Genomic DNA, 26,870 nt, shown 5'->3' on the forward strand with positions numbered 1-26,870 from the left:
GTATCCAGCTCTGACCAAAATTAGTTGTACCCAAGAAATACATCATTTCCTTCTTGGTTGTTGGTTTGGGTGCTTGCAAAATTGCTGTTTTTTTTTCCTCATCCAATATTCTACCTTCATTGGATATTACATATCCTAGGTATCTAACTTGTTTTCTCCAAAGTTGTAACTTACTTTTGTTTACTTTGTGTCATTGTGTTGCTAAAAATTTCAGTAATGCTACAGTATCCTCCCTGCACTGTTGCTGGGTGGGGGCTGCTAGCAAGATGTCATCTACATAAAGTAGAATTTGACTACCTCCTGGTGGGGTAAACCCTGCCAGGTTGCTAGCCATTTCTTCTGCAAATATTGTTGGGCTCTCACAATATCCCTGTGGTAGTTGAGTATACGTATACCTTTTACCCTGAAATGTACATGCAAACCAATATTGACTATCAGGATGTATAGGTATTGAAAAGAAAGCATTGCTAATATCTACCACAGAGAAATACTTCTGTTGCGGTTCTAAATTGTTTAACAAAGTATGTGGGTCTGGCACCATAGGTGCTCTAGGTATTACTGCATTATTTACAGCTTGTAAATCTTGTACCATCCGCCATTCCCCGTTTGCTTTTTTAACAGGAAATAGGGGTGTATTACATGGTGAATCAGGAGATTCTACCAGTACTACTTCTTTGAGTAATGCTGCTGTTATAGGCTTAATTCCTATTTCTGCATCCTTTCTCAAAGGGTATTGTCTTTTCTGTGGTCTAAAAGCTGACTTTGGGGTTATTGTAACTGGTCCTGCTGTTCGAATAAGTCCTACATCTGTCTTGCCTGTTGACCAAAGAGTTGTTGGAATTTCACATAAGGCCTTTTCTTCTTCTTCTAATAAAAACGCTAATCAGCTGTCCTCGCTAGATTGCAAGTGTACAGCTGGATGTGTCTGTCAACCAATTCAGTTTTTGTTTTTGTATCCCTTGTTCTGATAGTTCTAAATCAGTCTGTTTCTCCCATCTTGTTACTTTTTCTCCTAAGTTTGCCCATTTAACACTTTTGTTCTTTGTCAAGCTGACATGTGGTAATCGATTTGATCTATACAATGCAAGGAATTCTTGAGGTAATGAACAGCTAACTACACTGTTCCCCTCAGTATCCCAGTACAAAGTACGCAAAACCAATCTAGTTGCATGATTTCTGAACAATTCTTGCTCATACTCTCTATCAGGTCCTGGTGTAGTACAGTAGTATAGAGTACAGTGTAACAAATGCTGTTGATCAGTGTCAAGGTAGGGGGCTTTACTGATGGCTACATTCATCAGTTCCTTGGTTACTGCCCCTGGACCAGTCGTGACTAGGTCCTGGCTGTACCAGTAAAAAGTTTCACCCTCTGATCGCACTACAAAGGTATCCATTTGTCTCTGTGCCTCCATACCTTGTACAGTTGGAACTACTGCTATGCCAAATATCTGCATAAGGTCCCTACCCAATAGGTTCACTGGACACTTTGCAGAAACAACAGTTTTACTTCTCTGGGTCATACCTGAAACAGGGTCAGTTATTGCTATATTATGGGAAAGTGGTTCCCTATATAGCTGTCCATTTGCTGCTTTCACTAGTATATAATCAGGTGATTTGGAATGTTCTGGTAACTTGGAGGGGTGTATCAAAGTCCGTGATGCTCCTGAGTCTCACAGGAATTTGACTTCCCTTCCCTCCACCTGAAGTGTAACTTCCAGTTTTGTATCTGCTAAGTAGAGCTCTAAACTCAATAATGCTAAGTCCAAAATTTCACTTTCTTCATCCTCCATATTTACTTGCACTTCCTCTACTCCTTCTATCACATTTACGTTTGTTTTCTGTTTATTAACTTTTCCTGATGATTTCTGACTTTCACGTGATGTATCTTCACTATCATATAGTCAGTCCTCATCTCCCTTATCTTCTGTAATTACCTTTTTGTTTTGCTTACAATCAGGGGTGTAGCTAGGATTTTCAAATTTGTACTCACAGCTCTCAAACTGCTACCCCCCCCCTCCCCAGCCAAGCTACGGCCATTCTCGTAATTCACGGTTCGCTCTTTTAGTGTCGATGAAGAGGCATTTGCTGTAATGCCTCTTCAGTAATATAATATAGATTCACTCAAATTTGGGTCCTTGAATTGAAAATGAACCTGAAAGTCAGTTCTTTGAAAAATGCAGCATGGTAGTTGGGGTAGAGGATTCATGCTTTTGTTTTCTGTAACTAAGGTACAGGTTTTGAGCTTGAGTAAATTATTAACCACCTGGCTACCCCTAACTAGAGTGTTTCATTCACACACACACACCCCTACCTACCTCTTAGTGCAAGAAATATGGACAAAGCCTAAAATAAACAGGGACAGAAATTAAATAATGTTCTTGCGAACTTAGAAAGTTGCTAGAATAACAAGATTTGTGCTAGTATGAGAAAGTTGCTAGAATAACAGGATTTGTGCTAGTATGAATTTTTCTAAAGGACATGAAGTCTGAAACTCAAATGTTTGTCATTATTTAGTTCATACTTCAGTCTTCAATGATTTTCTAGAAAATCACAAAATGTATGAGGAACAGACAAAAAATATGGGGCAAAAATCTGGACATTCTGCAAAATTTGGACAGTTAAGAGGTATGCTACCTACCTCACACACACACACACACACACACACACACACACACACACACACACACCTCTCAACCTCTAGAGCAACAAACTCATAAATAAAACTGAGGCAAAGGCCCAAAAATAAGGACATTTTTTTTTAAATATTGTTCTTATAAACTTAGAAAGATAATAGAATAGTAGTAGGTCTTGCATTAGTACGAATTTTCTGAAAGGTATGAAATATGAAACTCAAATGTCTGCCATTTTCTAACTTCAGTCTTTAATGAATTGCCACTAATTTGCCAGAAAACTGCAATTTTATGAAAAACTGACCAAAAATGTGATGCAAAAATATAAAATTGCCAGACAATACAGCTGGGAACCTGTCAAAGAAGGGACACCATTTTAATATGAGCACAGTTAACTTGAGCAGCTGACAAAATTAGAGAATCTACATGCATTTCTGAAATAAAAGTAATGTATAACTCTGATCATTACAGTTATTTATAAAAGTAAACCCTCCACGTTTTCTTCCAAAATTGCTATTTTGCGGAGAGCAACATTTTGAGCCAAAATTGAGACAGTTGAGAGGTGTGGATATTCCTAATTCTATAAAGCGATTTATTTGCACATACCTCTCAACCTCTTAATACAGGAAATCTGGACAAGGCCAAATATATTGGGGGAACATACAAACAGTACTAAAAATTATTCCTAAATCATTTGCCAGAAGTTTTATTTTGCATTTTACAGCATGAACACCAATAAATATCTGTTGAACAAAGCAATTCAGTCTCAAAATGAAACTAGACTTAGCATTAAAACTTCTCTGCCCTTGAAACTCACATTCATTGAGACAGCATTGAAACCCACATTCAAAGAAAATACATTTTGCCAGTGGCAGATAAAGATCAACTTTGGGCTGTTTTCAAATCATAGGCCCATTGCACATGAAACATACACATGCTCTTTGATACACCTTCCATCATAAAAGTCTACTCAAACATCTACAGTCCACCAGTATCAGTAAATATGCACAATCTCTGAACTAGTAAAAGCCATCTACATAATTCCACATTAGAGAAATCTGTAACTAATGAAGAGGCTGCTGCTAGCAAACAACTTTATATTTCATGGTTTCATCTACAAATAATGTGCCTGTTGCCCTTGAGGAATAAATTGCCTATGTTGCATTAAAAACAATGATACGCTAGTAATGCAATAGGGAATGGATGGCAAACTGATAACAGGTTCATAGTTGCTACTAGATATCTTCGCCAAAACAGGCTACAGCATCCACCCCCCTTTACAACACAGTACAGTATCAGCAATGCATCTAACTACTGTGGGAGAAGAACCCACAGCCTTCTGCATCAAAAGCAAGTATACTACCTGTTGTGCTATTAACAGTACAAGCAGAAGCATAAGCAGCACTAATCTTAAGTTCCCCTGCAGCTCTCAGCTACTTGTAAAATGTCAACACTCAGCTGTATCTCTGAACTTTGCAGCACAAGAAATCTGGAAAAAGCCAACATTTATGGGGGGGGGGGGCGCAAAAGCCCAAAAAACAGGGATACATTTTAAAAATTGCTTGTATAATTTTGGGAAGTTGCTAGAATAAAATGCTGCATTATCACCATGCATGTCTTGAACCCAGAACCATATGCACTATAGTCAGTGCAGCATACCACTATGCTAAATCAGCAGTTTGAAAAATAGGAAGACAAACTTAATAGTAATAATTTAGATAGCTCTCAACCTCTTAGCACAAACAACCTGGACAAACAAAGCCAATAATGAGGGAATACAAGTTTAGTTCTCACTTTACACCTTAGCACAAACAGCCTGGACAAACAACAAAAACAATAATGGGAGAAATACAACTTCAGTTCTTACTTCTCACCATAGCTCACAACCATTATAAAAGCAAATCTAAACAAAGTTCAGAAATGGTGGTGGTTAGGGACATTAGGCTCTTCTTACCCTGGAGCAAAGGTACAGGGTTTGAGCCTGAACACCTATAACCAGCAGGTGTATTATGTGGGGGGCATTTACACACGCACACACACACACACACACACACACACACCATTTTCACTTTAGAAGCACAAAGTAACGAAATATCGAAATTCAGTATTTTGAGCCCATAAAGTAGAATCCTGAAAAGAACGAAAACTCAGAAGCGCAAAAGTCTAAATCTCGCATACCGGAGATTTTGAATTAGTGCTTCTGCTGTACACAAACACACATCTTCCTCCCCACACACAAACACAAGCTCTGTCCTACATAAAAGAAGGGGGCAAGCCCACCTGCACCCCCCCCATGTGGGGGGCTGCACCCCCACAACCGCCCACTTAAATATTATAACTCTGAGGTCGCACTACATATAAAAATGCAACAAAACACCACCACACAAGCTACATTATCCTTACACACACATATCACAGCAACAAAATACACTAACACACACCACAGCCCCTACCTAAAACCCTTACCTGAATCCATAACCACAGCGAAACACCAGAAGCACTAATTCAAAATCTCTGGTATGCGAGGTTTTCAATTTTGTGCTTCTGAGTTTTCATTCTTTTCATGATTCCACTTTATGGGCACGAAATACTGAATTTCGATATTTCAGTATTTCGAGCTTCTAAAGTGAATCCATATATATATATATATATATATATATATATATATATATATATATATATATATATATATATATATAAATATAAATATAAATATAAAGCCCATAATGTTGACTGTTATTTTCTCAAATTTTCAAAACAAAAATAATGAAAATGAAAATCCAGAACCCCATAGTTTTTCCCAGGGCAAGTAAATACTTGCCCAACATGGCGAAATATGCCCTTTATGCCCTTTTGTCCATTGTAGTGTAATCAAAGAGTTGGTGTATATATATATATATATATGTGTATATATATATATATATATATACATATATATATATATATATATATATATATATATATATATATATATATATATATATATATATACATATATACATATATATATAGTTATGTGGGGTGTGGGGGTGTAGCCCCCACCTAAGTGGGTTTCAGATAGTACAGTATGTTTTGTGTACTTTTGGGCAAGTGTTTACTTGCCCTCGGAAAAATTATATGGTTTAGGATTTTCATTATTTTCATCTTGAGAAAATAATGTTCTGTTTGACATATGGGCTTTTGGTAATTGAAAGTAGATATATATACAGACACATATATCACAATAATGTATTTTAGCTTGCTACTGTCTACCACATAAAGTGCAACCCACTGCAACCCCCTGCCCACTCAGACATGCACATGCACTCACTCTCTTTCTCTTTCACACACACACATACACAAATGTTAACTGTATAAAAATAAAGAAATATATACAATCCTGTGAACTCCTGTAAACTGATTGACAGTGGTACTAGCACTATTGACTTGTAATGCCCTCAGCAAAAGAGATCATGAACCTGTAAATGGTCCATCTCCCAGATCCCTGCTTGTAAATGTTTCATCTCCAATGCCCCTTCTTACACTTATCAAGGGTATCAGAACTTGTCATAGATTTTGGGATGCATGGCTAGGCTTAAAAAGGCCCTTGTGGTAAGCTTGAAAATACCTAAATCTGTATCTCACAGCTCTCTTAAGTATTGTTTGATACACACAAAATTGATTAAAACATGCATTCCTGTTCTTTTTCCATCACAGTCCATCTACAGGAATTATTTCCTCATTGATTCTAAGATAGCTTGAGCCAGTGGGAAACAGCCTCCTCACCACTTTGTTGAACAGCTCAAACAGCGTATATTGAGGACACATCTCTGGCCACAGATATGGCAATAATTACTGTACTAAGGAGTATTCACCTTATTCATTATTGTGGAATAGATACAGTACATGCGAAGACTGTTTAAAAAACAGCCCAGCTGAATAAATGGAGGAAGTCTTTCTTTTACAGAAACTACAACTCTTCTCTTCCGATTATATATGGAGTTGTAAGTCTCAAGAACAGAAAGTCAACTATTTTAAATCAGAATTCAACATAAAGCATTCTCAGAATAGATTTTCATTTGGCAGAGCTGTATCCCAATAGTCCTTTATCAAGAGACAACCTTGCAAAACATAGACAAAGGTAAGATTACCAGATATGCTGAAGGAAGAGAAGAACCAATGAACATCGTTTTTATAACATGTAGATTATTTTAGTTAAGAATGAGGAGCAAATCAAATGTGGTGCCTTGCTCACTGTAAGACCCTTACTATGTGAAAACAATAATGTTAAAACTGACTACTGTAATCTTAAAGTATTCAGCATTCCTAAGGCCTTGGTCAGCCAGTGGCAGCCTGTGGAAAATTATTACAACCTTGACTTAAGATATGTCACTTTGCATCTTTCTGAAAATGCCACAGAGGGTTTACTTTCAGATGGATAAGTCTATCATATCTGAACTGTGTCTATCCATCATTCTTTGGAAACATTAAAATCGTTTCCTTGGAGACAGATTAATTTCCAATATGGGCCTGTAAGTTGTCCAGATAAGTCCGTGCTCTACTCTAGTAAACTAATACAAATAAATAAATAAAAATGTGTATGGCTCAGGATCTGATGTCACATTTAGTAAAAAGTTAAAATTGTAAAGGAAAGTTAGCCGGCAACCCAAGAATTTGACTGGGACTTTTATATACTCCAGTTTGATGAGTAATACAGCACACATACTCTCTAGAAAGGTGCACTGCAGTCTTGTTCTGTAAGCATGCTAACATTGTCATCAAAGGTGTCTTTTCAGAATTTTTGAATAGGTACGAATACTCATCATCTTCAGAAATTACAAGATGTTAAGAGGGCAAACATTATGATTACCAATATGTGTGTTTTTCAGATGACTAGGTTATAATTTTTATTAACTTAAAACATGTAATAATACTATTCTATATTTAATTTCATTGTTCCATTTACTGTGCATTTTGCAGACAGTATTCTCTTGATTCTTTTCAGAATCTTGATTCCTTGATGCATATTCATTGTATAAATAAATGCATTTTACATATAAAGTGCATAGCAATATTACTCCTGTTAGTGTAGCTACAAACCTACACAAGTGCAGGTAAGAAAGAAAAATGCTGTTGTTCCCTTGTTTACCTTAGCAATGGGTCACAGATCTGTTTTATACATACATATATATATATATATATATATATATATATATATATACACACACACACACCTTGAATAAGCGATCGTTCACATACAAAAAACTTGAATAAGCGATCGTTCACACAAAACTGGAATAAGCGATCGTTCACACACCCTTCACATAATAAACTTGAATAACACACAAATAGCCACTTGCGATCTTTCACTAAAGCCTTTGCATACACACTGTGCACTTACTTCGATTGCCTTCCAACTCCGATAATCCTGCTCTTGCCTTCCAACTCCATTTGCTTCCAACTCCGATAATCCTGCTCTTGCCTTCCAACTCCATTTGCTTGCTTTGGTTCCCGCTCACAGCCAGCCAGCCGGACATGATGTGAGCTCACTTCCGACTGGCTGGTATCCTCCTTAAAGAGCCAGCACCTCCTTAAAAAGGAAAGGGAGAAGAAATATGTACGTACGTTTTTTTTCAAAAATTCTACCCCCTTCTAAAAAAGTTGTACTGAAATCAGTACAGTGCGTACGCCTCCCGACGTCCCTGCTTACAATCCCTTGCTAGATGTCCCTTTTTCCCGCACTTGAAGCATTCACCTCTCTTTTTTCTCTCTTCAAAATCTTCTGATCGTTTGTCAGACTGTGTTTCCCTGGGCATTTTTCTTGCCCTTTTTACCTGACTGTAATACAAACACTTCAGCTCCGTCTTCAGCAGTGAAGACTTGCGCCTTCTTTTTCTTTTTACTATTAAAATGTCTTTCAGCATGTCTAGCGTATTCGAGTAAGGCTTGTAGCCCCCCCTGTTTGATGGTCTATCATATGCTTCGTAATGAAGCTACTAATAGGTGCAATGCAACCTTTCAAAAATGCATTTTTTAATTGTTGTTCATACGGGGAATCATTTGATTGGTTCTCAGGAACCGACGTACTGCTATGATTATTAAAACACTCTAATAATCTAAAATAGTACCCATCTATTGTCTCATTTTCCTGTTGTATGCATTGATTAATGCAAGTCCAGTCTCTCTAGGTTTCCATTTCTCAGAGATTCGGTCTGTTAGACCTTTCACTCTGTTGTCTAACTCTGCGTCACTATGTGGGAGTGGTCTAAGCTCTGCATTATGGGGATTCCAGGTGCCACAAATCATGTGCCAATCTGGACCTATAATTTGTCTTACTACTTTTTCTACTTCTTCCCCATTCAAGTGGTAACTCAACCTCATGCCTTGTAAATCTTCTAAAAATTTTGTAAAATTAACTTTCAGATGGGGGATTCCCTCAGTAGCCTTCTGGATATCTTCCGGTGTCCATGGTCTATATACTAAGAGTGTTGGATTTTGCTCTTTCTGTCCTGCCTGAGGATTTGGAACTTCTATAAGTGGGCATATTTCTTCCTCACTCTCATCCTGTAGGTTTCTCTCTATTTGATATGATTCTGTGTCCCTATGTATTTTATGTGTTCGGGACCTGGTCTCAATAGGATCTCTAACAAATGGTTGTGGTCTTGCCGAAACTTCAGGATAATGCGGAGGTGGACCAGCCTGTCCACTCGCTTCATATCCTGAAAAGGGTAAGGGAGGGGGCAAGGGAGGAGGAGGAGGAGCTGTTGCTATTACCACGTTATCATCCTCTTTGTCTAAAAATAATGTTTTTGAATTTTTAAGCTTCTGTTCTCTACGATTTACTTCCTCAATCCACCTGTGTGCCTGAGGAATGCCTAGTTGGCGTTGCTTTTTTGTCCTGACCTCCCGCATCAGATTTAAGCTGTTTAAGGAGTTTCACTAGTGAAGTTTTATCTAGTTTACCATCAAATTCATATTTGTTAACCCATTTCGTATAATACCTAACGTTATCGGAACGTTGTGATTGCATGTATTTTGCATCTTTGGTTAGGGGCGGATCTCACAATGTTTTAGTGCACTGATTACCCATGGCAAAGAAAATGTTACGTAACCCTTTTTTTATCACGTGATATCAAATTCTCAGTTCCTGTTTGCAGTGTATCTAGAATAACTGCCTACCTTATTCTGTTACCCTGATCTATGACCAAATATACAGTATTTCCTTTCGTCCCTGATCTGCAAAACAAATCTTGACAACAATATACTGTAACCTAGTCCCTGATCTAAAACAGAAAAAAGGCAAATTCTCCCTACCTGAGCCTCCGGCATTGAACTGTCCAATGTCCGCTCTTCGGCCACAGATCAGAAAGTGGCCAGCCTCTTTAAACGACAATTCAGTCAGAGGTCTTTTCACCCAAGAAGAACCGTTTCGGTAACTTCTCCTGCTCAGTATTCGACCACCGGTAGACTCTGATCTGCAGCTGTCTGAGGGAATTTCCGGCTAAGAAGGACCAAACTGTTAAATAAAATCAAGAATTCAATACACAGGAAGTTCAGATTCAAAAGTTTACTAGTGTACACCAGGAGGCAAAAAACGTACAAGTACAGAATTTTGTCTGACATGAAACAGGAAGCACACAATTTTATATAGGTTTAACATTCAAGCTGTGCCCACCTTACTGATGTGATATGTCACAGGGCATCTACATCACTTTAGCTTACAGTCTTCTATTCATTAAATCTGCTGATGCTGTATATTTTAAAAAAAGTTTTCCTCTAGATACAATACGGCCTTGATATCCACCTGGTCAGACATAATGTCTCTCTGTAAAGTTACTTCTTCAAGGTTTCATATCAGTTTGAATACAATAGCAGATTCAGTCTCTTAATACATATCTTTGTTCTCAGTTACACTTTCAAGCACATCTGCGTGCTATCTCAGTAATACATATACAAGGCCAAATCATCCCAGCAGGAAAGAGCAGAAGATTTCATTATTTTACACATTTAATTTCCTAACCCAGCAGATAATCACTTGTGAAAAGCATAAACATTAAAAACTTGCTAAGTTGGCATCTGCCAGGGTCGAAGGTCAGCTTTGCTTCAAGCCACACTGCATTTTCAAAACTACTTTACATTTAAACATGAATTAATCCTCTCTACTATATGATTAATAGAATAAAATGCATTATATACTACTTTGCTTTTAAACTAGCATTTCTCATGTATTCAAATACACATTTTTCTAACATTTTTAAATAGAAAAAACATCTTTCGTAATCACAGTCACAGATTGAGTTTCATCAGATGACCTGGCCAGGGCAAGTACTAATTCATCTGTCTTAGAGGTACTGCATTGTTCCTCCTTCTAGGATGTTGTGGTTGATACCACTGATTGGTTTGGTTCTGATATCCTGGTTGATTCTGTTTCTTGTTCAGTAACCTTTGAGACCTCCTCAAATGTGGTTCTTGTGCTAAAAAATAATTATTCCTCCTATTATTTTCCTTCTACCACCATTAACACTTTCCACAACATTCCTTGTTTCACTTAAAAGGTCTGCATCTCTAGGCACCAAATAAGGTGTTTTAGTAACATAGCCATTAGTGTGTTTCATAAGTTTTTTATGCTTTCTTTCCAAATCGTTTTTGACAAACTTATCAACTTCAATAAAAATGTTATATTGTGATTTACTATGCTCATATAAATTTAGTTATACTGTCAGTTCGTTCACTCAGTTGTTTTCAATGTCTGTCAACTTACATTCATTTTCTTTTATCATTATTCTCATGTCCATCCCCATTCACTCAAACAGTTCCAACAGTTCATGATGCATTATAGAATCCTTAATTGTCCCACTGGGAAATTTCCACAGACGTAACCCTTTTTTCACATGTTGTAAATCCAAAGATTTCTTCAAAAACAAGTTGTCCATTTGAATAGCTTTAAACTTTTTAGTTAACTTCTGCAGCTTACCCAACTGTTTCTGGATTGTACCAAAACCTTCTGTCCTTGTAGGAGGGGTAGAAGAACAAAAATCAGGCATTGACAAGATAGAACGGAAGTTTAGTGCCAAAACTTTACAACCACTTGTTTGCCTATTCACTGTTCGGTTAACTCCTTGACTGCTCACAATCAAATTGTTCCCTTATCAGATGTTAAATTGGGTAAACTAGTCACCAAAGTAACCTTATCCAGATGGCTTACCATTTGTATTTCTTTCATTTATTATCATTTGGGCATGGCCTTACCAAAGTCTTTACAAGCTTATTCTATTAGAGCAATGTCAATTTCATCTGTTTTCCAGTTAGAGCCTCTATGGATAACATTTGTACAGCAGCAACTTGGGCTACCCTTCATACCTTTGTTGCTCATTACAAATTGGATCTGAACATCCTTTCTTGAGTCCACCCAGGATCTAAGGTAGCTGGGGACTTTGTCCCATAGTTTGAGGATAGAATGAAAATTTATGTCATCAGATAAAGAAGCTATGTACTCACCATAATGTTCCATCTGTGTTGTCCATTTTCATTCTTTCTCAACTCCCCACCTACTAGGCACTCTATTTTGAACTCCTAGTTGAGCGAGTATTCTTAGGTGAGCACTTACCTTGTACTGAGCTCCAGATATAGTCTCTCTGAATCCTGATATTTTCTTCTATTATCAAACAAGATCTGAGATACTTAAGGGTGTATTATGGGTAAGGGAGAAGCTCGAGAGTTTTTTTGGTTTTCTGGAGGTATTGTAACTGCCGAGTTGGATCCAAGGGATTGGATCCATATCCTTAGGTTGAGTAAGAAAGAAAATAGACAACACAGATGGAACATTATGGTGAGTGCATAACTTTTTGAGTGTTATGCCTTAAGGGCTTGGCAGGTGAGACACTGGTGTTGCTATGTGTCTTGGGTGCTGTGGGAACTGTTAGTTGTAGCAGTCTTTTTGAAGGTCTCTGGTGTGTCCGTAATTTTTTGAGAACCTCTGTGTATGTTGATTTATGTGTTGTGTGTATACTATGCGTATGAGTACTGGTGAGTTGACAACTTCTTCAGTGTTACTGTTTTGAGTGTGAGAGAGCAGGTATTCAAGATGCATCTCTTGCACTCTACTAGAGTGAGTTGTTAGTAGAGGGTTGTCACTAGCAATACTTCTTAGATCGGAGATGTACTAAAGATGAGGACGACACTAATGTACTACAGCTGTATCTAATGGAAAAATTGCCAAAGTTATCTGTCTGGCTATGGCACACAATTCCATGTTAGTATGCAGTGCTTCATAAACAAGCAGAAACCTGCTCAATTGCAGGGCTTCAATACCAGAAGCTAAAAATAAAAAAAAAATTAAAAACTCAAAAGAACCAATGAGGGTGCTTACTCCAAGCCCTAGACCAGTCACCTTTCAGACAGGTTCCAATCAGCACATTTCTCTAACAAGAGTGAATAAGGGCCCCTTCCAAAGATGGCTTGTAAAATGTATTCAGAATACAGCAGCCACTACAGACAGACCCAGATACAGCAAACCTGTATCTGGACTATGCTATAGCTACTAGCTATACTAATTTAGGCAGGAAACACTAAAACTGTTTTAAACAGCAATGAGACACTGAAATGCTTTACACAGCAGAAAAACAGCAAAGATACTTTATCTTCTCGCCACAGCAGATCAGTGGTCTGTAGAATGAGTGACTGTAGAGTTTTATGGTGTTGAGTTGCCAGCCAGGCACTTAACCTTCCTCAGAAGGTGTGCACACTCACACACATCTAGGGCCAATTTAGAGTGTCCAATCCACCTGTAGCATGTCTTGGGAATAGGAAGCCAGAGCACCTGGACGAAACCCACATGAACACAGGGAGGACATGCAAACTACACACAGAAGGCATCCCAGCTGAGAATCGAACTGGAGAACCCCTTGCTGTGAGACAGCAATGCTAATTGATGCACTACTGTGCCACCCATCAAGGAGACACTAAAGAAAGTTTTAAACAGCAAACAAATTAATTATTTAAAACATTGCTTGGTGTGAATGTCACATGACCCTCAGAACTTTATACATCCCATCTCACCAGAAAGTCCTAGTAAATGAGTTAAGCCACACTAACAGATGTTGGATAGGAACACATTCTTAGACCTTACCCACAAGTCGGTTGTACCAGAAATAGACCTGTCTGTTTAATAGCTGAGAAACATTTGATCTAGTGTAGCCTCCAGAGAGGTGTAGGTAATCAGTGCTTTCTCTGTGTGATTACCCTTAGATTGCTCTATTCTTATTTAGGATTTGGAAGAAAAGGGAGGAAACGCCAGAGGTGCTTCTCACAGTTCCCCTGTTGACTGAGGCATTTGCTGTCTTGGCTAATGCAGATAGCAGTGGTAACTCTGCCTCAGCATCTGATCTTGTAAACAACTTGAAGGCTCCTTAATACCCCAAAACCTGAAGACCCTCATCTTGCTGATGTGGATGATTTGATTCTGCTACCCTTTGATACTGACATTTAGATTTGCTAAGTATTGTGAGGGGAAGCTATGAAGAATCATAAGAGATGCTTACAGAAGCATAGTATTTGTACATTCTGATTTGCTAAATGGTAGACATTTTGTTCTCCGTTGCCAATGAAGGAATCAGGCCCCCAAATACAAAGGAGTGCCTCTGAATCAGCTATGCCGGTCAGACCTTTTTGTAGCAGGATTAGCTTATTTCTCAGTGAAAGTGTATGTGTCTGCAGTGTAAGCCTGCCTACCTTGTACCCATCATTGGCCTCACTTGTAACAGGTTTGATAGTTTCTCAAAGGTATTCTACATTTTACACCTAGTAAAAAAGCAATGGGTCCACTCCAAGACTTTGCACTGAAAAAAGTCAACTTTGGACACCTTTTGAGATAGGTGCCTCTTTCCTTTCAAGTATCTAACATGGAAGAGTGTTATTGATAACTGTCATATGCAGGAGAATCTCCGCAGTGCAGGCTGTAATGTGAAAGGGACTCTCCTTAGCTGTCTGTAAGGACAGAGTAAGCTTGTGTACAACACTTGTTCTATGCCTTATCTTTTCAGAGTTGGCTTTAAACAAGACCATCCAATTGCCAGTCTTTTCCCCTTCCCAAAACATAAGGGAGAAAGGAGCTTGCATGTCAACAGGCAGTACAACATGCATAGAACCAGTAATTTGAGGAAGTCTGAGCGACATGTTTTCTTTATCCCCCAACAAGGAAGGGAATGCAGTCTCTAAACTATGGGTATCAAACTTAAATTACTATGAGGGATGTGTGAGAACTAGTCCACACAGCTAAGGGCTACATTCTCCAATGCAAAGTGAAAATGCAGCAGCTTCCCTGATCTGGCATTATACTGCATTAGACAATGGGCAATCTGTATATCAGCAGACTGATTGAAGCATGAACATTCTCCCACAGGTAATGCCCTGGAACTTGGACTGAAAGTACCCTAATGTCCACCATTATTTTATGCTCGCTAAACAGCTCTTTTGCTGTTTAGCAAGTGTAAAATGTATTTTTTATATATATAATTAAAAAACTGTCTGTGTTTGTGCGAGTGTTAAGCGCATCTGAGAGCGAGATCGATTGAGCTGTTATTTCTAAATGGCTAGCTCACTGGATTGCCTTTTGCTACTCTTGTCCATGGGGATATCCTGCAAGAACATAGGCTACATTCTACTAAGGTTGCAACTAATACAGTTTTTATTAGAGGGGTAGACACTCAGTCCATGTAGAGGACAGTTACTTGGTCCTCTGTACATACTTTTTCTTAGTACTGCAGACTCTCTACTTTCCAGAGGCAGTGCGAGTTTTGCAGCTTTTGTAAATAATTATGACATTTGCGAATATCAAAATGATTTATATAAGATGTTGGTGTTACAACTGTATTAGAACTGTATGTCATGTGTATATCGAACTGGTTTGTACAGATACATGTGTCGAAAAAATATTTTATAAAGTGTTTGTGTTTTGAGATGCATCCACAGTGTGCCTTGCTGGAAGAAAGCAGAAATGTACATGCAGTATTGTAACTGTGTAAATGTATACGTTTTAACAATGGAAACTGGAATACAGGAGGTTAACTTCAGTCCAGCAAAGTTTAGGTAAATAGCTGAAATTAAATTACTTAATAGGCTACACAATAAAATATGGTATCTTTCCATTGTCATGTAGCTAGAGACAGAGTCTGTGCTGAGAAGCTTTCTGTATTGTCTTTAGGGTGAACTAATTATTTTGAAATGTGAAGGAATGCAATTGCTTTATGACTTCTAGCATCTGCCAGCGATCTGATATGTATTTTTACAGGTAGATGCTAAATACTACCAGCTGCCATTAATAGTTGTTTTTGGCCTGGGAGCTAGAAGCCAGATGGCAGGAAATGATGTCATTCTGCAAGATAGCTCAGCAGTAATGTTTGAGATATGAATTTGAAAAGTCTCTTAGTGAGACAGAGCATTCTGTATTCTGTCGTGGAACTGACAACAACTAGAAGATCCATTCACCACATCTGCCTTGCTCTAATGAAGTAAGTTTCCAGGGTATAGTGATTCTCTTAGATACAGTCGGGAATTTAGTAAAGCTTAGTTTAGAAATGTTTCTATATTTATTTGAGACTGTCCTGCAATGTTGTTTCAAATATTTCCTATGGTTTTTAACTCTGTCACTGTGATTATATATTTATTATCATCTTGTTCTTCTATTTATTAATTATTATTAAAATATATTTAAACCTTTCATTATGGCTGATCTGTGTAGAGATATTTGTTTTGAGAGTATTTGCATATTTATTTGGTGACACTGTGGTACACTCCCAATAGCCTTGCTCTTGGTCAAACTACCATTTGTGTTGATATTAATATTACACAGTATGATTGGACACCCTTTGTTAAGGGCCTTAAAGTAGCTGATGAGGGGTTCTGGTGGCAGTGATAACTAGCTTATAGTCTGGGCAGGAGGGGGGGGGGTGCATAGATAGTAAACCTGTGGCAGTGTTTCCCAGGTGTGTGTATGTTTGTGTGTAAAACATCTCCAAGAGTGTGTGTCAGCTACTTGAGCAGGGACACAATGCATTGGTTGGACAAAGAGGGTGTTGGAGGACTTGGCTTGGATCCCTGGCTAAGGACTGGACTCTCTAGCTCTGCCACTGGGGAGTCTTATTGGAGATCTGGAAAAAGAGGGAGCAACCAGCCCCGGACTGACTGGTTTTTGTGCGCTTTTAAGGGAAATTGCACTAGATGTTCATTGTGTTTCACTGTTGCAGTCATGACTGTAGGGTTCTCCCCTGCCGGCAGGCAGTCCTTGGTCGGCCAGAATCCCAAAGTCTGGGTCCGGCGTTGGCTGTTCAACCATGCTCCCTGACGTCAGAGCGCCAGGAGTACAAAGCTGACAGCCGACGCCATCTTCTCCAGTCTTTCTTGCCATGCGGTGATAGCAGTTCGCAAGTGCCGGTCGGCTGACTCCTGACGATTTTTTCTGATAAACTTCAGTCCGAAGACTTTCTTCTCCACTCAAAGCTAAGTACCCCATTGGGGAAACTTTTTCTTGCTCCAGTCCGATGTCAGAAAAAGTTAATAATTGTATTTCATGCGGGAAGCAAATACCTCATAAGGATTTTCATTCTTACTGTATTCCTTGCTTAGGCCCTGACCACGACGTAGCTAGTTGTCAGTTTTGTGCTAGATTTAATCAACGTACAATTAAACGAAGGTACGATTTTGCTTTTCATTACTTCGGTAGGCGCTTTAACTACAAAATGTCATCTGATATGGTTCCGGCTACCAGAGTTCACAAACGTCGTAAGGATAAAGACAGGCCTCCGAGGTCCAAATCTGATAGCTCACAAGCGGAGCCAGCTTCAGGTTCGGCCATCGTCATTGAGGCGCTTTTGCAGCCCCTGTCGTTGGCCATTTTAGAACCGATGGCCGAAATAGACTCTCATGAGGAGCCAACCAGGCCTTTAAATATTTCTATTGCAGGACCTTCAGACAATGCTCCTTCGGATGGGTCCTGAGCCGCTGTGCAGGTACCGGCTTATGAAGAGGTTTTCAGGCCTACTCAGCTTCTAATAAAGGCAAAGACAAAGGCAAAGACTCCTCCTAAATCAAAGACTGCAACACAGGCCTCTTCTGAACCGGCTACCAAGTCACAGAAACAGTTACTCAAGATGGCGGAGGATTTACTTACTATGATTAGGGGTTCACATCCCCCTCCAGATAAAAGGCCAAGGCAGGATGTTTATTATGATTCCTCTGATCAGGCTTCTGTTTCTTCAGTTTCTTCTTCTGACCAGGAATATTCTTTCCCTCCTTATGAGGATTCTGATGCTGAGAAATCCATTCCTTCAGCTTCTCCCCCTGAGGATTTCTCTTTTGGGGAAACTTTGCATGAAATGAGGGAACATTTCCACTGGGAAGGACAGGAGTATTCGGAATCTAAGAAAAGACTAAGGGATTTTTTTCTTCTCCCCCAACATAGACCCCTGGCTATTCCTCCTGTTTTGGATATTGTGGATGATGATTTTTCGGAGGCTAACTTAACCCCCGACTCTTTTCCTCCTGCTCCTGTTAAGCCTGATAGATATTACAAGGTTCCTGATTCCCACCAGTTTTTATACAAGAACCCTTCTGCTGACCCTGAAACCAATTCTCAGGGTCCTAAGAGAGTTAAGGCCGCTTCTGCCAAAAATCCCATTCCCACTGAAAAGGATTCTAGATCTTTAGAAAGATGGGGCACAAAAGTGTACACTTCTGCTACTTTGTCCATTATGGCTTCAAACTGTCAGTTTCATACGCTGAAATACCAGCAATTTCTCTTGTCTGCTTTAAAACAAAAGCTTACTTCCATTTCTGCCTGTGCAGATGTTAAGGAATTACATGACTTATTGCATGCCACTGAACAAGTTGGGAAGCATGGTTTACACTGTGGATTTGATGCCTTGGAGGCTTCTTGTAGGGCTGCTGCCTCCTGCACAGTCCTTAGAAGGCATGCATGGCTAAAGGAACAAAATTTGCCAGAACAAGTAAAAGCTAAATTATTGGATGCTCCTGTTCAGCATAATGTTTTGTTTGGATCAAAAGCTGAAGAGGTGATTAAAAAGATGGAGGATAAGGCGAAATCCATGCAAACAGTTAAAGATTTCTTACAAGTACAGCCACCAAGATTTAGCAGGAATCGGCCTTCTAAAAATTGGTCCTTTCCCACTTCAGACAGGCCTCAGAGGGGTAGATATAGATGCTCCAGAGGAAGGCCTCAAACACAAGCTTCTTATAGACCAAGACAGTGGACTGCTTCCAATCCTAGGGGAGGAGAGGACAGATCACAAACTCATAGGAAACAAACTCAATGACTCCCTCTGTTGGGCTGCAGGAACTTCTTGCCTGGAAGCCCCTCTCTGAGGAAAACTCTCTTTTTTTTTTATCAAAATTGGACTCCTATAACCCAAGACAAGTGGGTTCTGGATGTGGTTTTAAGAGGTTACAAATTCCATTTTCATACCCTGCCAAGGCCAAGCGGATGGCCAGACCTTCCAAAACATCAATGGACAGAGGCCTTAAACCAGGTGGAAGCTCTTTTGGCTATGAAAGCCATAGAACTGGTTCCACTTTCAGAGATGGGACAAGGTTTTTACTCAAGGCTCTTTCTAGTCCCCAGGAAGCAAAACTCATGGAGACCCATTCTGGATCTGTCAGTCTTGAACACCTTTCTAGAGATTCCATAATTCAAGATGCTTACTCTACAGCAGCTACTTCCAATGCTGTCCAAAGATGCATAGATGGTAACTTTGGATTTAAAGGAGACATATTTACACATTCCCATCAGGCAGGAACGCAGAAAATACCTCAGGTTCAAGGCCGGATCGAGGCACTTTCAATTCTCTGCGCTGCCCTTTGGATTGTCTACTGTGCCCAGGGTCTTCACCAAATGCCTGGCTCCAGTAGTAGCTTACTGCAGACTCAAGGGAATTCAAATTTACCCTTATCTGGATGATTGTCTAATTCAGGCAGACAGCAATGATGTCTTACTCCAGCATCTAGAATTTGTACAGAACCTCCTCAAGTTCCTGGGATTCTCTGTAAACATAGTCAAATTTGACACCCTCACAACAGATAACTTTTCTGGGTGCTCTTCTAAACACCACAACCCAGATGGCATTTCTGACATCCAAAAAACAATTACAGCTGGCTTCAACTTTCAAGACCTTGGCAACTTTAACTCGGCTATCTGCAAGGAGATTCCTGCAGGCTTTGGGTTACATGGCCTCCTGCATCCTTCTCGTACCATATGCAAGACTACACATGAGGAAAATACAGTGGTACCTAAAAAGTGTATGGTCTCAGCATTGCCACAGTTTAGACATCCTGATCTCCGTCCTGCCTTGCCTTCAAAAGGAATTTCTTTGGTGGTCCAGGGCATGTACTCTAAACAAAGGGAAACCCTTCTGTCTGCCTCCTGCCACTCAGATTCTAACCATGGATGCCTCGGATTATGCTTGGGAGCCCATTTTCAGAGCAACTGTCTGCAGGGTCTTTGGACAAAGGATCAGAAGCACCTGCATATCAATTTAAAGGAAATGTTAGCCGTTCAGAAAGCTCTAATGGCCTTCAGGAATCTTCTACAACCAGGACAACTACTAATACGGACAGACAACACCACAGTTATGTGGTACATAAACAAGCAAGGGGGATCTCATTCCTACCCCCTTTGCAGACTAGCCATGGATCTATGGAACACAGCTCTAGCTTGCAATCTGGAACTTCAAGCTCAGTTTCTACCAGGGAAGCAAAACTTCCTGGCAGACAGTCTGAGCAGAAACCTTTCGGATCCACACTAGTGGATGCTGGACACCAAAATATTCAGGATGATAACAGCAGTCTGGGGATGTCCTCACATAGACCTCTTTGCATCCCATCTCAATCATCAACTTCAGAATTTTTGCACCAGGACTTTCCACAAAGAAGCTTGGAAAGTGGATGCCCTATCATTCAGTTGGAGGAACCTCTCGGGATATGCTTTTCCGCCTCTTCCTCTTCTTCCACGGGTATTATTAAAGATAAAACAGGACAAGCCCAAGATGATAATCTTGCTGGCCCCAAATTGGCCTTGACAGTTTTGGTACCCAACTCTAAAAAACCTATGTCTGGAGCACCCTTGGGTTTTACCTCAGTCTCCGAACCTTCTGTCCCAACATCAGGGTCAGGTTCTACACTCTCATGTCAGAACTCTCAGCCTGGCAGCCTGGTTAATCCAGGGCCTTTGATTTCTTCTTTCCTACCCAAGCAGGTTATGGATGTCATTTTAGAAGCCAGATGTCCTAGCACTAGAAAATCTTATGCAGGAAAATGGAAAAGATTTTGTTCCTGGATGCAAGCTCAGGATTCTGATCCTCTTCTTCCGAACATTCTTTTAATTTTACTTTACTTGACAGATCTCTTACATAAGGGTCTCTCTTTCTCTTCCATTAAGATACATGCCTCTGCTATTTCTGCTCATTATAATACAGACCCTCCAATCTTTTCCCACCAGCTCATGAGACAGTTTCTCAGAGGAGCTAAGAACTTAAGACAACCTAGATCTCCTCCCATTCCTGCTTGGGATCTCAACTATGTTTTGGAAAAACTAACCTTGCCTCCTTTTGAGCCTGCTGCCTCTTCTGACATCAAGTTTTTATCTTGGAAGACAGCTATCCTGTTAGCCATAACCTCTGCCAGCAGAGTTTCAGAGTTACAAGCTCTTATGGCTGTGGAACCTTATATTATTTTTCATCAAGACAGGGTGTCTTTGAGGACTAATCCTACCTTCATGCCTAAGGTGGTTTCCAAAGTGGCTTTAAATCAAACTATCCACTTGCCAACTTTTTTCCCCACTCCTCAAAATAAAGGGGAAAGGATCTTACATTCCTTGGATGTACACAGACAACTACGTTTTTACCTGGACAGAACCAAGGACATCAGAAAATCAGAACAATTGTTTGTTTCTTATGCTTCAAGTTCCCAAGGTAAAGCCATTTCAAAACAGACCATTTCTAAATGGATTGCTCATGGAATCAGATTTTGTTATTCACACCATGGAAAGCAAATCCCAGGGAGTATATGGACTCCTTCCACCAGAGCTGCTGCCACTTCTGCGGCCTTCCTCAGGGGAGTTCCTACCAAAGATATTTTGGAAGCTGCAACTTGGAGTTCAGTGCATACTTTTTCTAAGCACTACAATCTACCTCTCTACTCTAAGTCTAGGGCAGGCTTTGCCTCTGCAGTCTTGCAGGGCCTTTTAGCCGCCCCTTCTTCTTTATGACCACACCTCCCTTTCTTTCAGCTTTGGGATTCTACCCTACAGTCATGACTGCAACAGTGAAACACAATGAACATAGTACAGTTGTGTACACCTACCATAAATGTAAATGTTCGAGTGTCTTCACTGTTGCAGTCTGGGTTTCCCTTCCTCCTGTCCCCTCTTATTTTTACTTTTGTGTGGTTCCTTTTTTCACCATTCTTCTGAGGTGTATTTGCAAAGGATATGGGACCTTTCTCATTTTGGGACTCCTGACATCTGGGGCAAGAAAAACTGGAGAAGATGGCGTCGGCTGTCAGCTTTGTACTCCTGGCACTCTGACGTCAGGGAGCATGGTTGAACAGCCGACGCCGGACCCAGACTTTGGGATTCTAGCCGACCGAGGACTGCCTGCCGGCAGGGAAACCCTACAGTCATGACTGCAACAGTGAAGACACTTGAACATCTACATTTATGGTAGGTGTACACAACTGTACTATGCAGAGAGCTGTATCTGGAAATACTGTGCGTGTTTGTGTGTGTGTGCACTTGTCATTCTCCCATTGTACATCCCCCACTGGTGCCAGTGGTGATTGAGGCTCCTTGATTACTGGTCCAGTGGTGGGTCATCACACTAATTACCAAAGTCCCTCCTTCAGTATGGAAGCAGGCCTCAGTTATATGCTGGATTTCAATGACTTTGATGAATGTTTTGCCCCAGATGGCAAAAAGTCATGCTTCTGTGGCTGCTTAGTGCCTTGGTGGTGTTACAAGACATATTTAGGCACATCACTGGCTGGGGTTCACACAATCAATTCCTTCAGCTTGGGGGGTGGACACCACTTCAGTAAAAAAAAAAAAAAAAAAAAAATGTTCTGTTTGGTTATGTTTACTGAGATGATATCCATTATAGTGCAGATTTTGCAGAATAACTTGCCCCTTGTTATATAGATGTCTGTCTTATGGTGATCCTACTGACCATTGACTAGCTTATGGTGGTCCTGCTGACCAACACCCTGATAACTGTCTTGGTTATAGTATGCTGCCCATGCTTGCAGGCTTTGGATCTCTAAAAAACTAGAAGTTTTTTTTTTTTTTAAACCAGACTCCAGACTGCCTGTTTTAGGACAGAGCTATACCCACTTCAGTATCTGTTGTTCCTGCCTGCAGGGCTAACATTTAAGGACACAGTTGAAGAGTCTATGTTTGAACCATTCTGCATCTTCTGATTTTTAATGGTGGTCATATTTTTGGGTCTACTCATGCCTGAAGATGGTGTTGCAGTACACTGTAAGATTTGTATGACTGCCATGTTTAGTCACATTTTTTTCTAGCTTCAGATGCAGTTACCGGGTTTTGGAATGGTACTATCTCTGCTATTCTCACTTTTTTTTTCCTGCATCAGGTTCTAACTGCAGTTATGGGGTGGGAAACCTAACTTGGCTCATCGGTGAGCCAGGAGAATTGCACCCCAGGGCAGCTTGTACTAGTTGGAGATCTGAGCATTGTTTCTTGTCATCAAGACTGAGGAGAGGGAACTGAGATTAAAACTCCTCCCGCTCCAGTTGAAAAACAAGATAGTGTGGTTTGTAAACAAGCAGGTTTACACACATTCTTGTTTTGTTTGCAAAAACATGGTGTTTGTCTGGCAGTGGGCCACCGACAGAAGCATCATTTTTGCAGCTGTTAATGTCTTAAGAGAAGTGAATATGCTGATAAGACTCTGAGACATGGCTGCAGTCCTCTCCCTGGGATGAGGATTCAGGAATCCTGTTTATTCAGAGACTTCTAGAAGTAAGGTATGATGAACGTTAACCTGTTTATCTCTGTGAAGAATATCCTCCCCATCTTTCTTTCAGCAGAACAATGGTGAAACAGTAATGGTCACATCCTGTGTCATCCTCATCATGTTAGATGGCCAAGAAATTTGTAGTCTCTGAACCTTGGGTTATGTATTGGTAGTGCATGATACTATTTTGTACAAACCAAGGAAGATATCCCTTCTTGGATAACTGTTGCACTATTACTAACCAATGAAATATCCTGCTAGGGATAGCAGTAAATCTGGCCAGTATACCAACAGATGGGATGTCTGGCGAGTACAACAAAGCCTGAGTGCCTTTCTCTTATCCATCTTATGACCTCATCCTGAAGGAGGCAAGAGGTACATAAAGGACATACAGGCACAAATTACCAAAGAACTTTGACAGCCAGACTTCTGAGCTATCACTTTAACTTAAGTCTGTCAGATGTGCAGTTCATGCCTCTTCCTTTAGTCATTATGCATATTAGTATCCCCATTCTTTTATTTGTTGTTAATTTTGCAGGTGTCATCAGATAGGGGAAAATGTGATTGTAGGAGGCACATTCCTCACAGAGACAACTATTTGAAGAGTCTTTTGTTTAGGTACTGAACAAAACAGTAAAGGCTGTGTGACATTGTGAGGTATTGCTAGTTGTACAAGGAGAAGTGGGATAGTGCATGTGTCGCATATGCCAGTATGGCTGACTGAAATTTTGTAAATAATCTTATATCATTTACTGCCACACTGATTTGTACAGATGCTTGTATTAAAATATATTTGTAAAATTTGCTTATGTTAAAAATGCTGCAACAGAATCTTAACAGAATTCTGAATGTGAATTGTGTCAGAATTCGGTGACTAGATGTGATGTCATTCTATAACTAGCTGAAGGACGGAACTTGGCCAGCAGCAGTTTTTTTTGTTTTTCTTTGGAATCTGATGTAAAAGATCTATGTCACTTATCACAGTTCAGTTATTCAGTAGTTGTTGAGTCAGTTCATTTAGTGTGTAGTATCTCATCTTGTATTGTGGAAGTGAGCATCTCAGCAGTGCACCTTGCCTTGTGATACTAAGTGAGTTAACTAGGGACAATTTCTGTAGTTCAGTTAGGAATAATACAGTAAGATTAGTTTAGTATTATTTTATCTGCTTTTGTGAGATTCTGTCCAACTATGTTTTTATATTTTGTGTGACAAACTCTTGTTCATTGTAACTAAATATTAAGTATTCTCCTGTTATCTATTTTATTATTCATCATTAAATATCTGTATAACTTTTCATTGTGGCTGTTCTTTTAGGTAATACTTTTAACATCGTGAAAGTACTTGTGCTTATTTTATTGACACTGTAGCCACTCTGAAAAGCCTTGCTGCTTCAGACTCACGCTACCATTTATATCAGTATTAATTTGACAGAGTATAATTGGTTACCTTTTGTAAGAGTCAAAAAATATCTGACTGGTGGATGCAGTCTACTTTATAGTCTGGAGAGAGGGGACACAGCTGGTGAATCCATGCCAGCCTTTCCCAGATAGGTAGGTGTGTGTGTGTGAGAAAAATCAGATGTTTAAGTGTGTGTCAGATACTCAGAACAGTGCTCCAAAGCGAGTCTTGTTTGGAAACTGAAGAAACAGACAGTCCATTCCTAAGCTAGGAGCAGGTTCCCTGTATACTCTTGAGGAAAACTGTGCTTGATACAGAGAGCTGCATTTGAAATACTGTCTAAATCAATTTCTGTTTTTAGTGACTGTCTCTCACCATTGTCAGTGGTGAGGATTGGGGCTCTTTGATTACTGGCCCGGGATAAAGAGGGGCAGTCTCAGGCTGTTGGTCAGTTATTTGTTCCCAAGACACTACTTAACAGTCTGCCTTTAAAAGCTTTACCATGAGAATCAAATGCCTATGTATCATGCAAGCATACCTCTCAACCTCTTAAAGCAAGAAATCAGGACAAAGCCATAAATAAAAGTGGGACAAAGGCCCAAAAATAGAGACAATTTTTAAATATTGCTCTTACAAACTTAAAAAATTGATATAATAACAGGTTTTAACATGGATTTTCTGAAGGGTATGAAGTCTGAAACTCAAATGTCTGTCTTTGTTTTCTAGCTTCAGTCTTTAATGATGTGCCACTAATTTGCCAGAAAAACACAATTTGTTTTGAAAAACAGACCAAAATATGAAGCAAAAATCTGGTCATTCTGTGAAAATCTGTACAGTTGAGAGGTATACATGCAAGGTAAAATGGCTCCAAAGTCTTCATCTACTGACGTCCCTCTTCGGCCAAAAAAGCCTGAGAAGGCAAATTTCAAGACTTTTGCTGTCCAGTGGGAACCACATGTCACCACTGTATCTCTTGATGAGTCCTCAGACCATCCATCTCCTACAGATGCTCCCTCTATTGTGACCCTATGAGTGGCAATTATGGATCAGCTGTCTAGCATGTGTATCATGTTCATCATGTCCAACTAGTTGTCCACTTCTGGCAAGAAGGGGGACCCTTGGCTTATTATTTTGGAAGTTCTCAGTTTTGGGATCAAGCTATGTCATGGCTTGAAGTCCCCAAATTTTATACAGGCAGACATCCCATTTAAAGCAGAAGTCTAAATACAAATATACTGTTTCCCCTCAGACATATAAGGATCCTCATAAGGAATGGCATGATTTTTAAACCGGGACCTTTCAAAGCCATTACATCCTCGAAGCTCCTTCATGTTTTCCTCCTGCTTCCCCTTCCTCTGTTTCTGACAAAAAGCAAAGGGAGGATTCTGGAGAAGAGAATGTTTATGAATTGGAAGAGTTTGTTCTTCCTAAATCTGTTCCCCAACAGATTTTTGCCTCTGATGATGGGTATACCTTGTCTCCTGTTTTTCCTCTGGAATAACTTTCTTTTTGAGACACTGTCATTAAAATGATACAGTGTTTCTCACTGAAGATTCCAAATTATCTGATGCCCAGAAAATATACTATACTGTTTTGGATATGAAGAGCCTTACGCTTCTGCCAATCCTCCTGTTTTGGAGGCTTTGTTGGAGGCATTTTCAACTGCGCCTCTGTCCTGAATCTTAACCACCTACCCCAAAGAAACCTGATAGTGTGTGTGTGTGTGTGTATGTGTGTATATATATATATATATATATATATATATATATATATATACACACACATACATACATACATACATATACACACACAGAGAGAGGGCCTG

The sequence above is a fragment of the Protopterus annectens genome, chromosome 9.part0 (genome assembly GCF_019279795.1).
Source record: "Protopterus annectens isolate FY-2018-M chromosome 9.part0, PAN1.0, whole genome shotgun sequence".
Taxonomy (NCBI): domain Eukaryota; kingdom Metazoa; phylum Chordata; order Ceratodontiformes; family Protopteridae; genus Protopterus; species Protopterus annectens.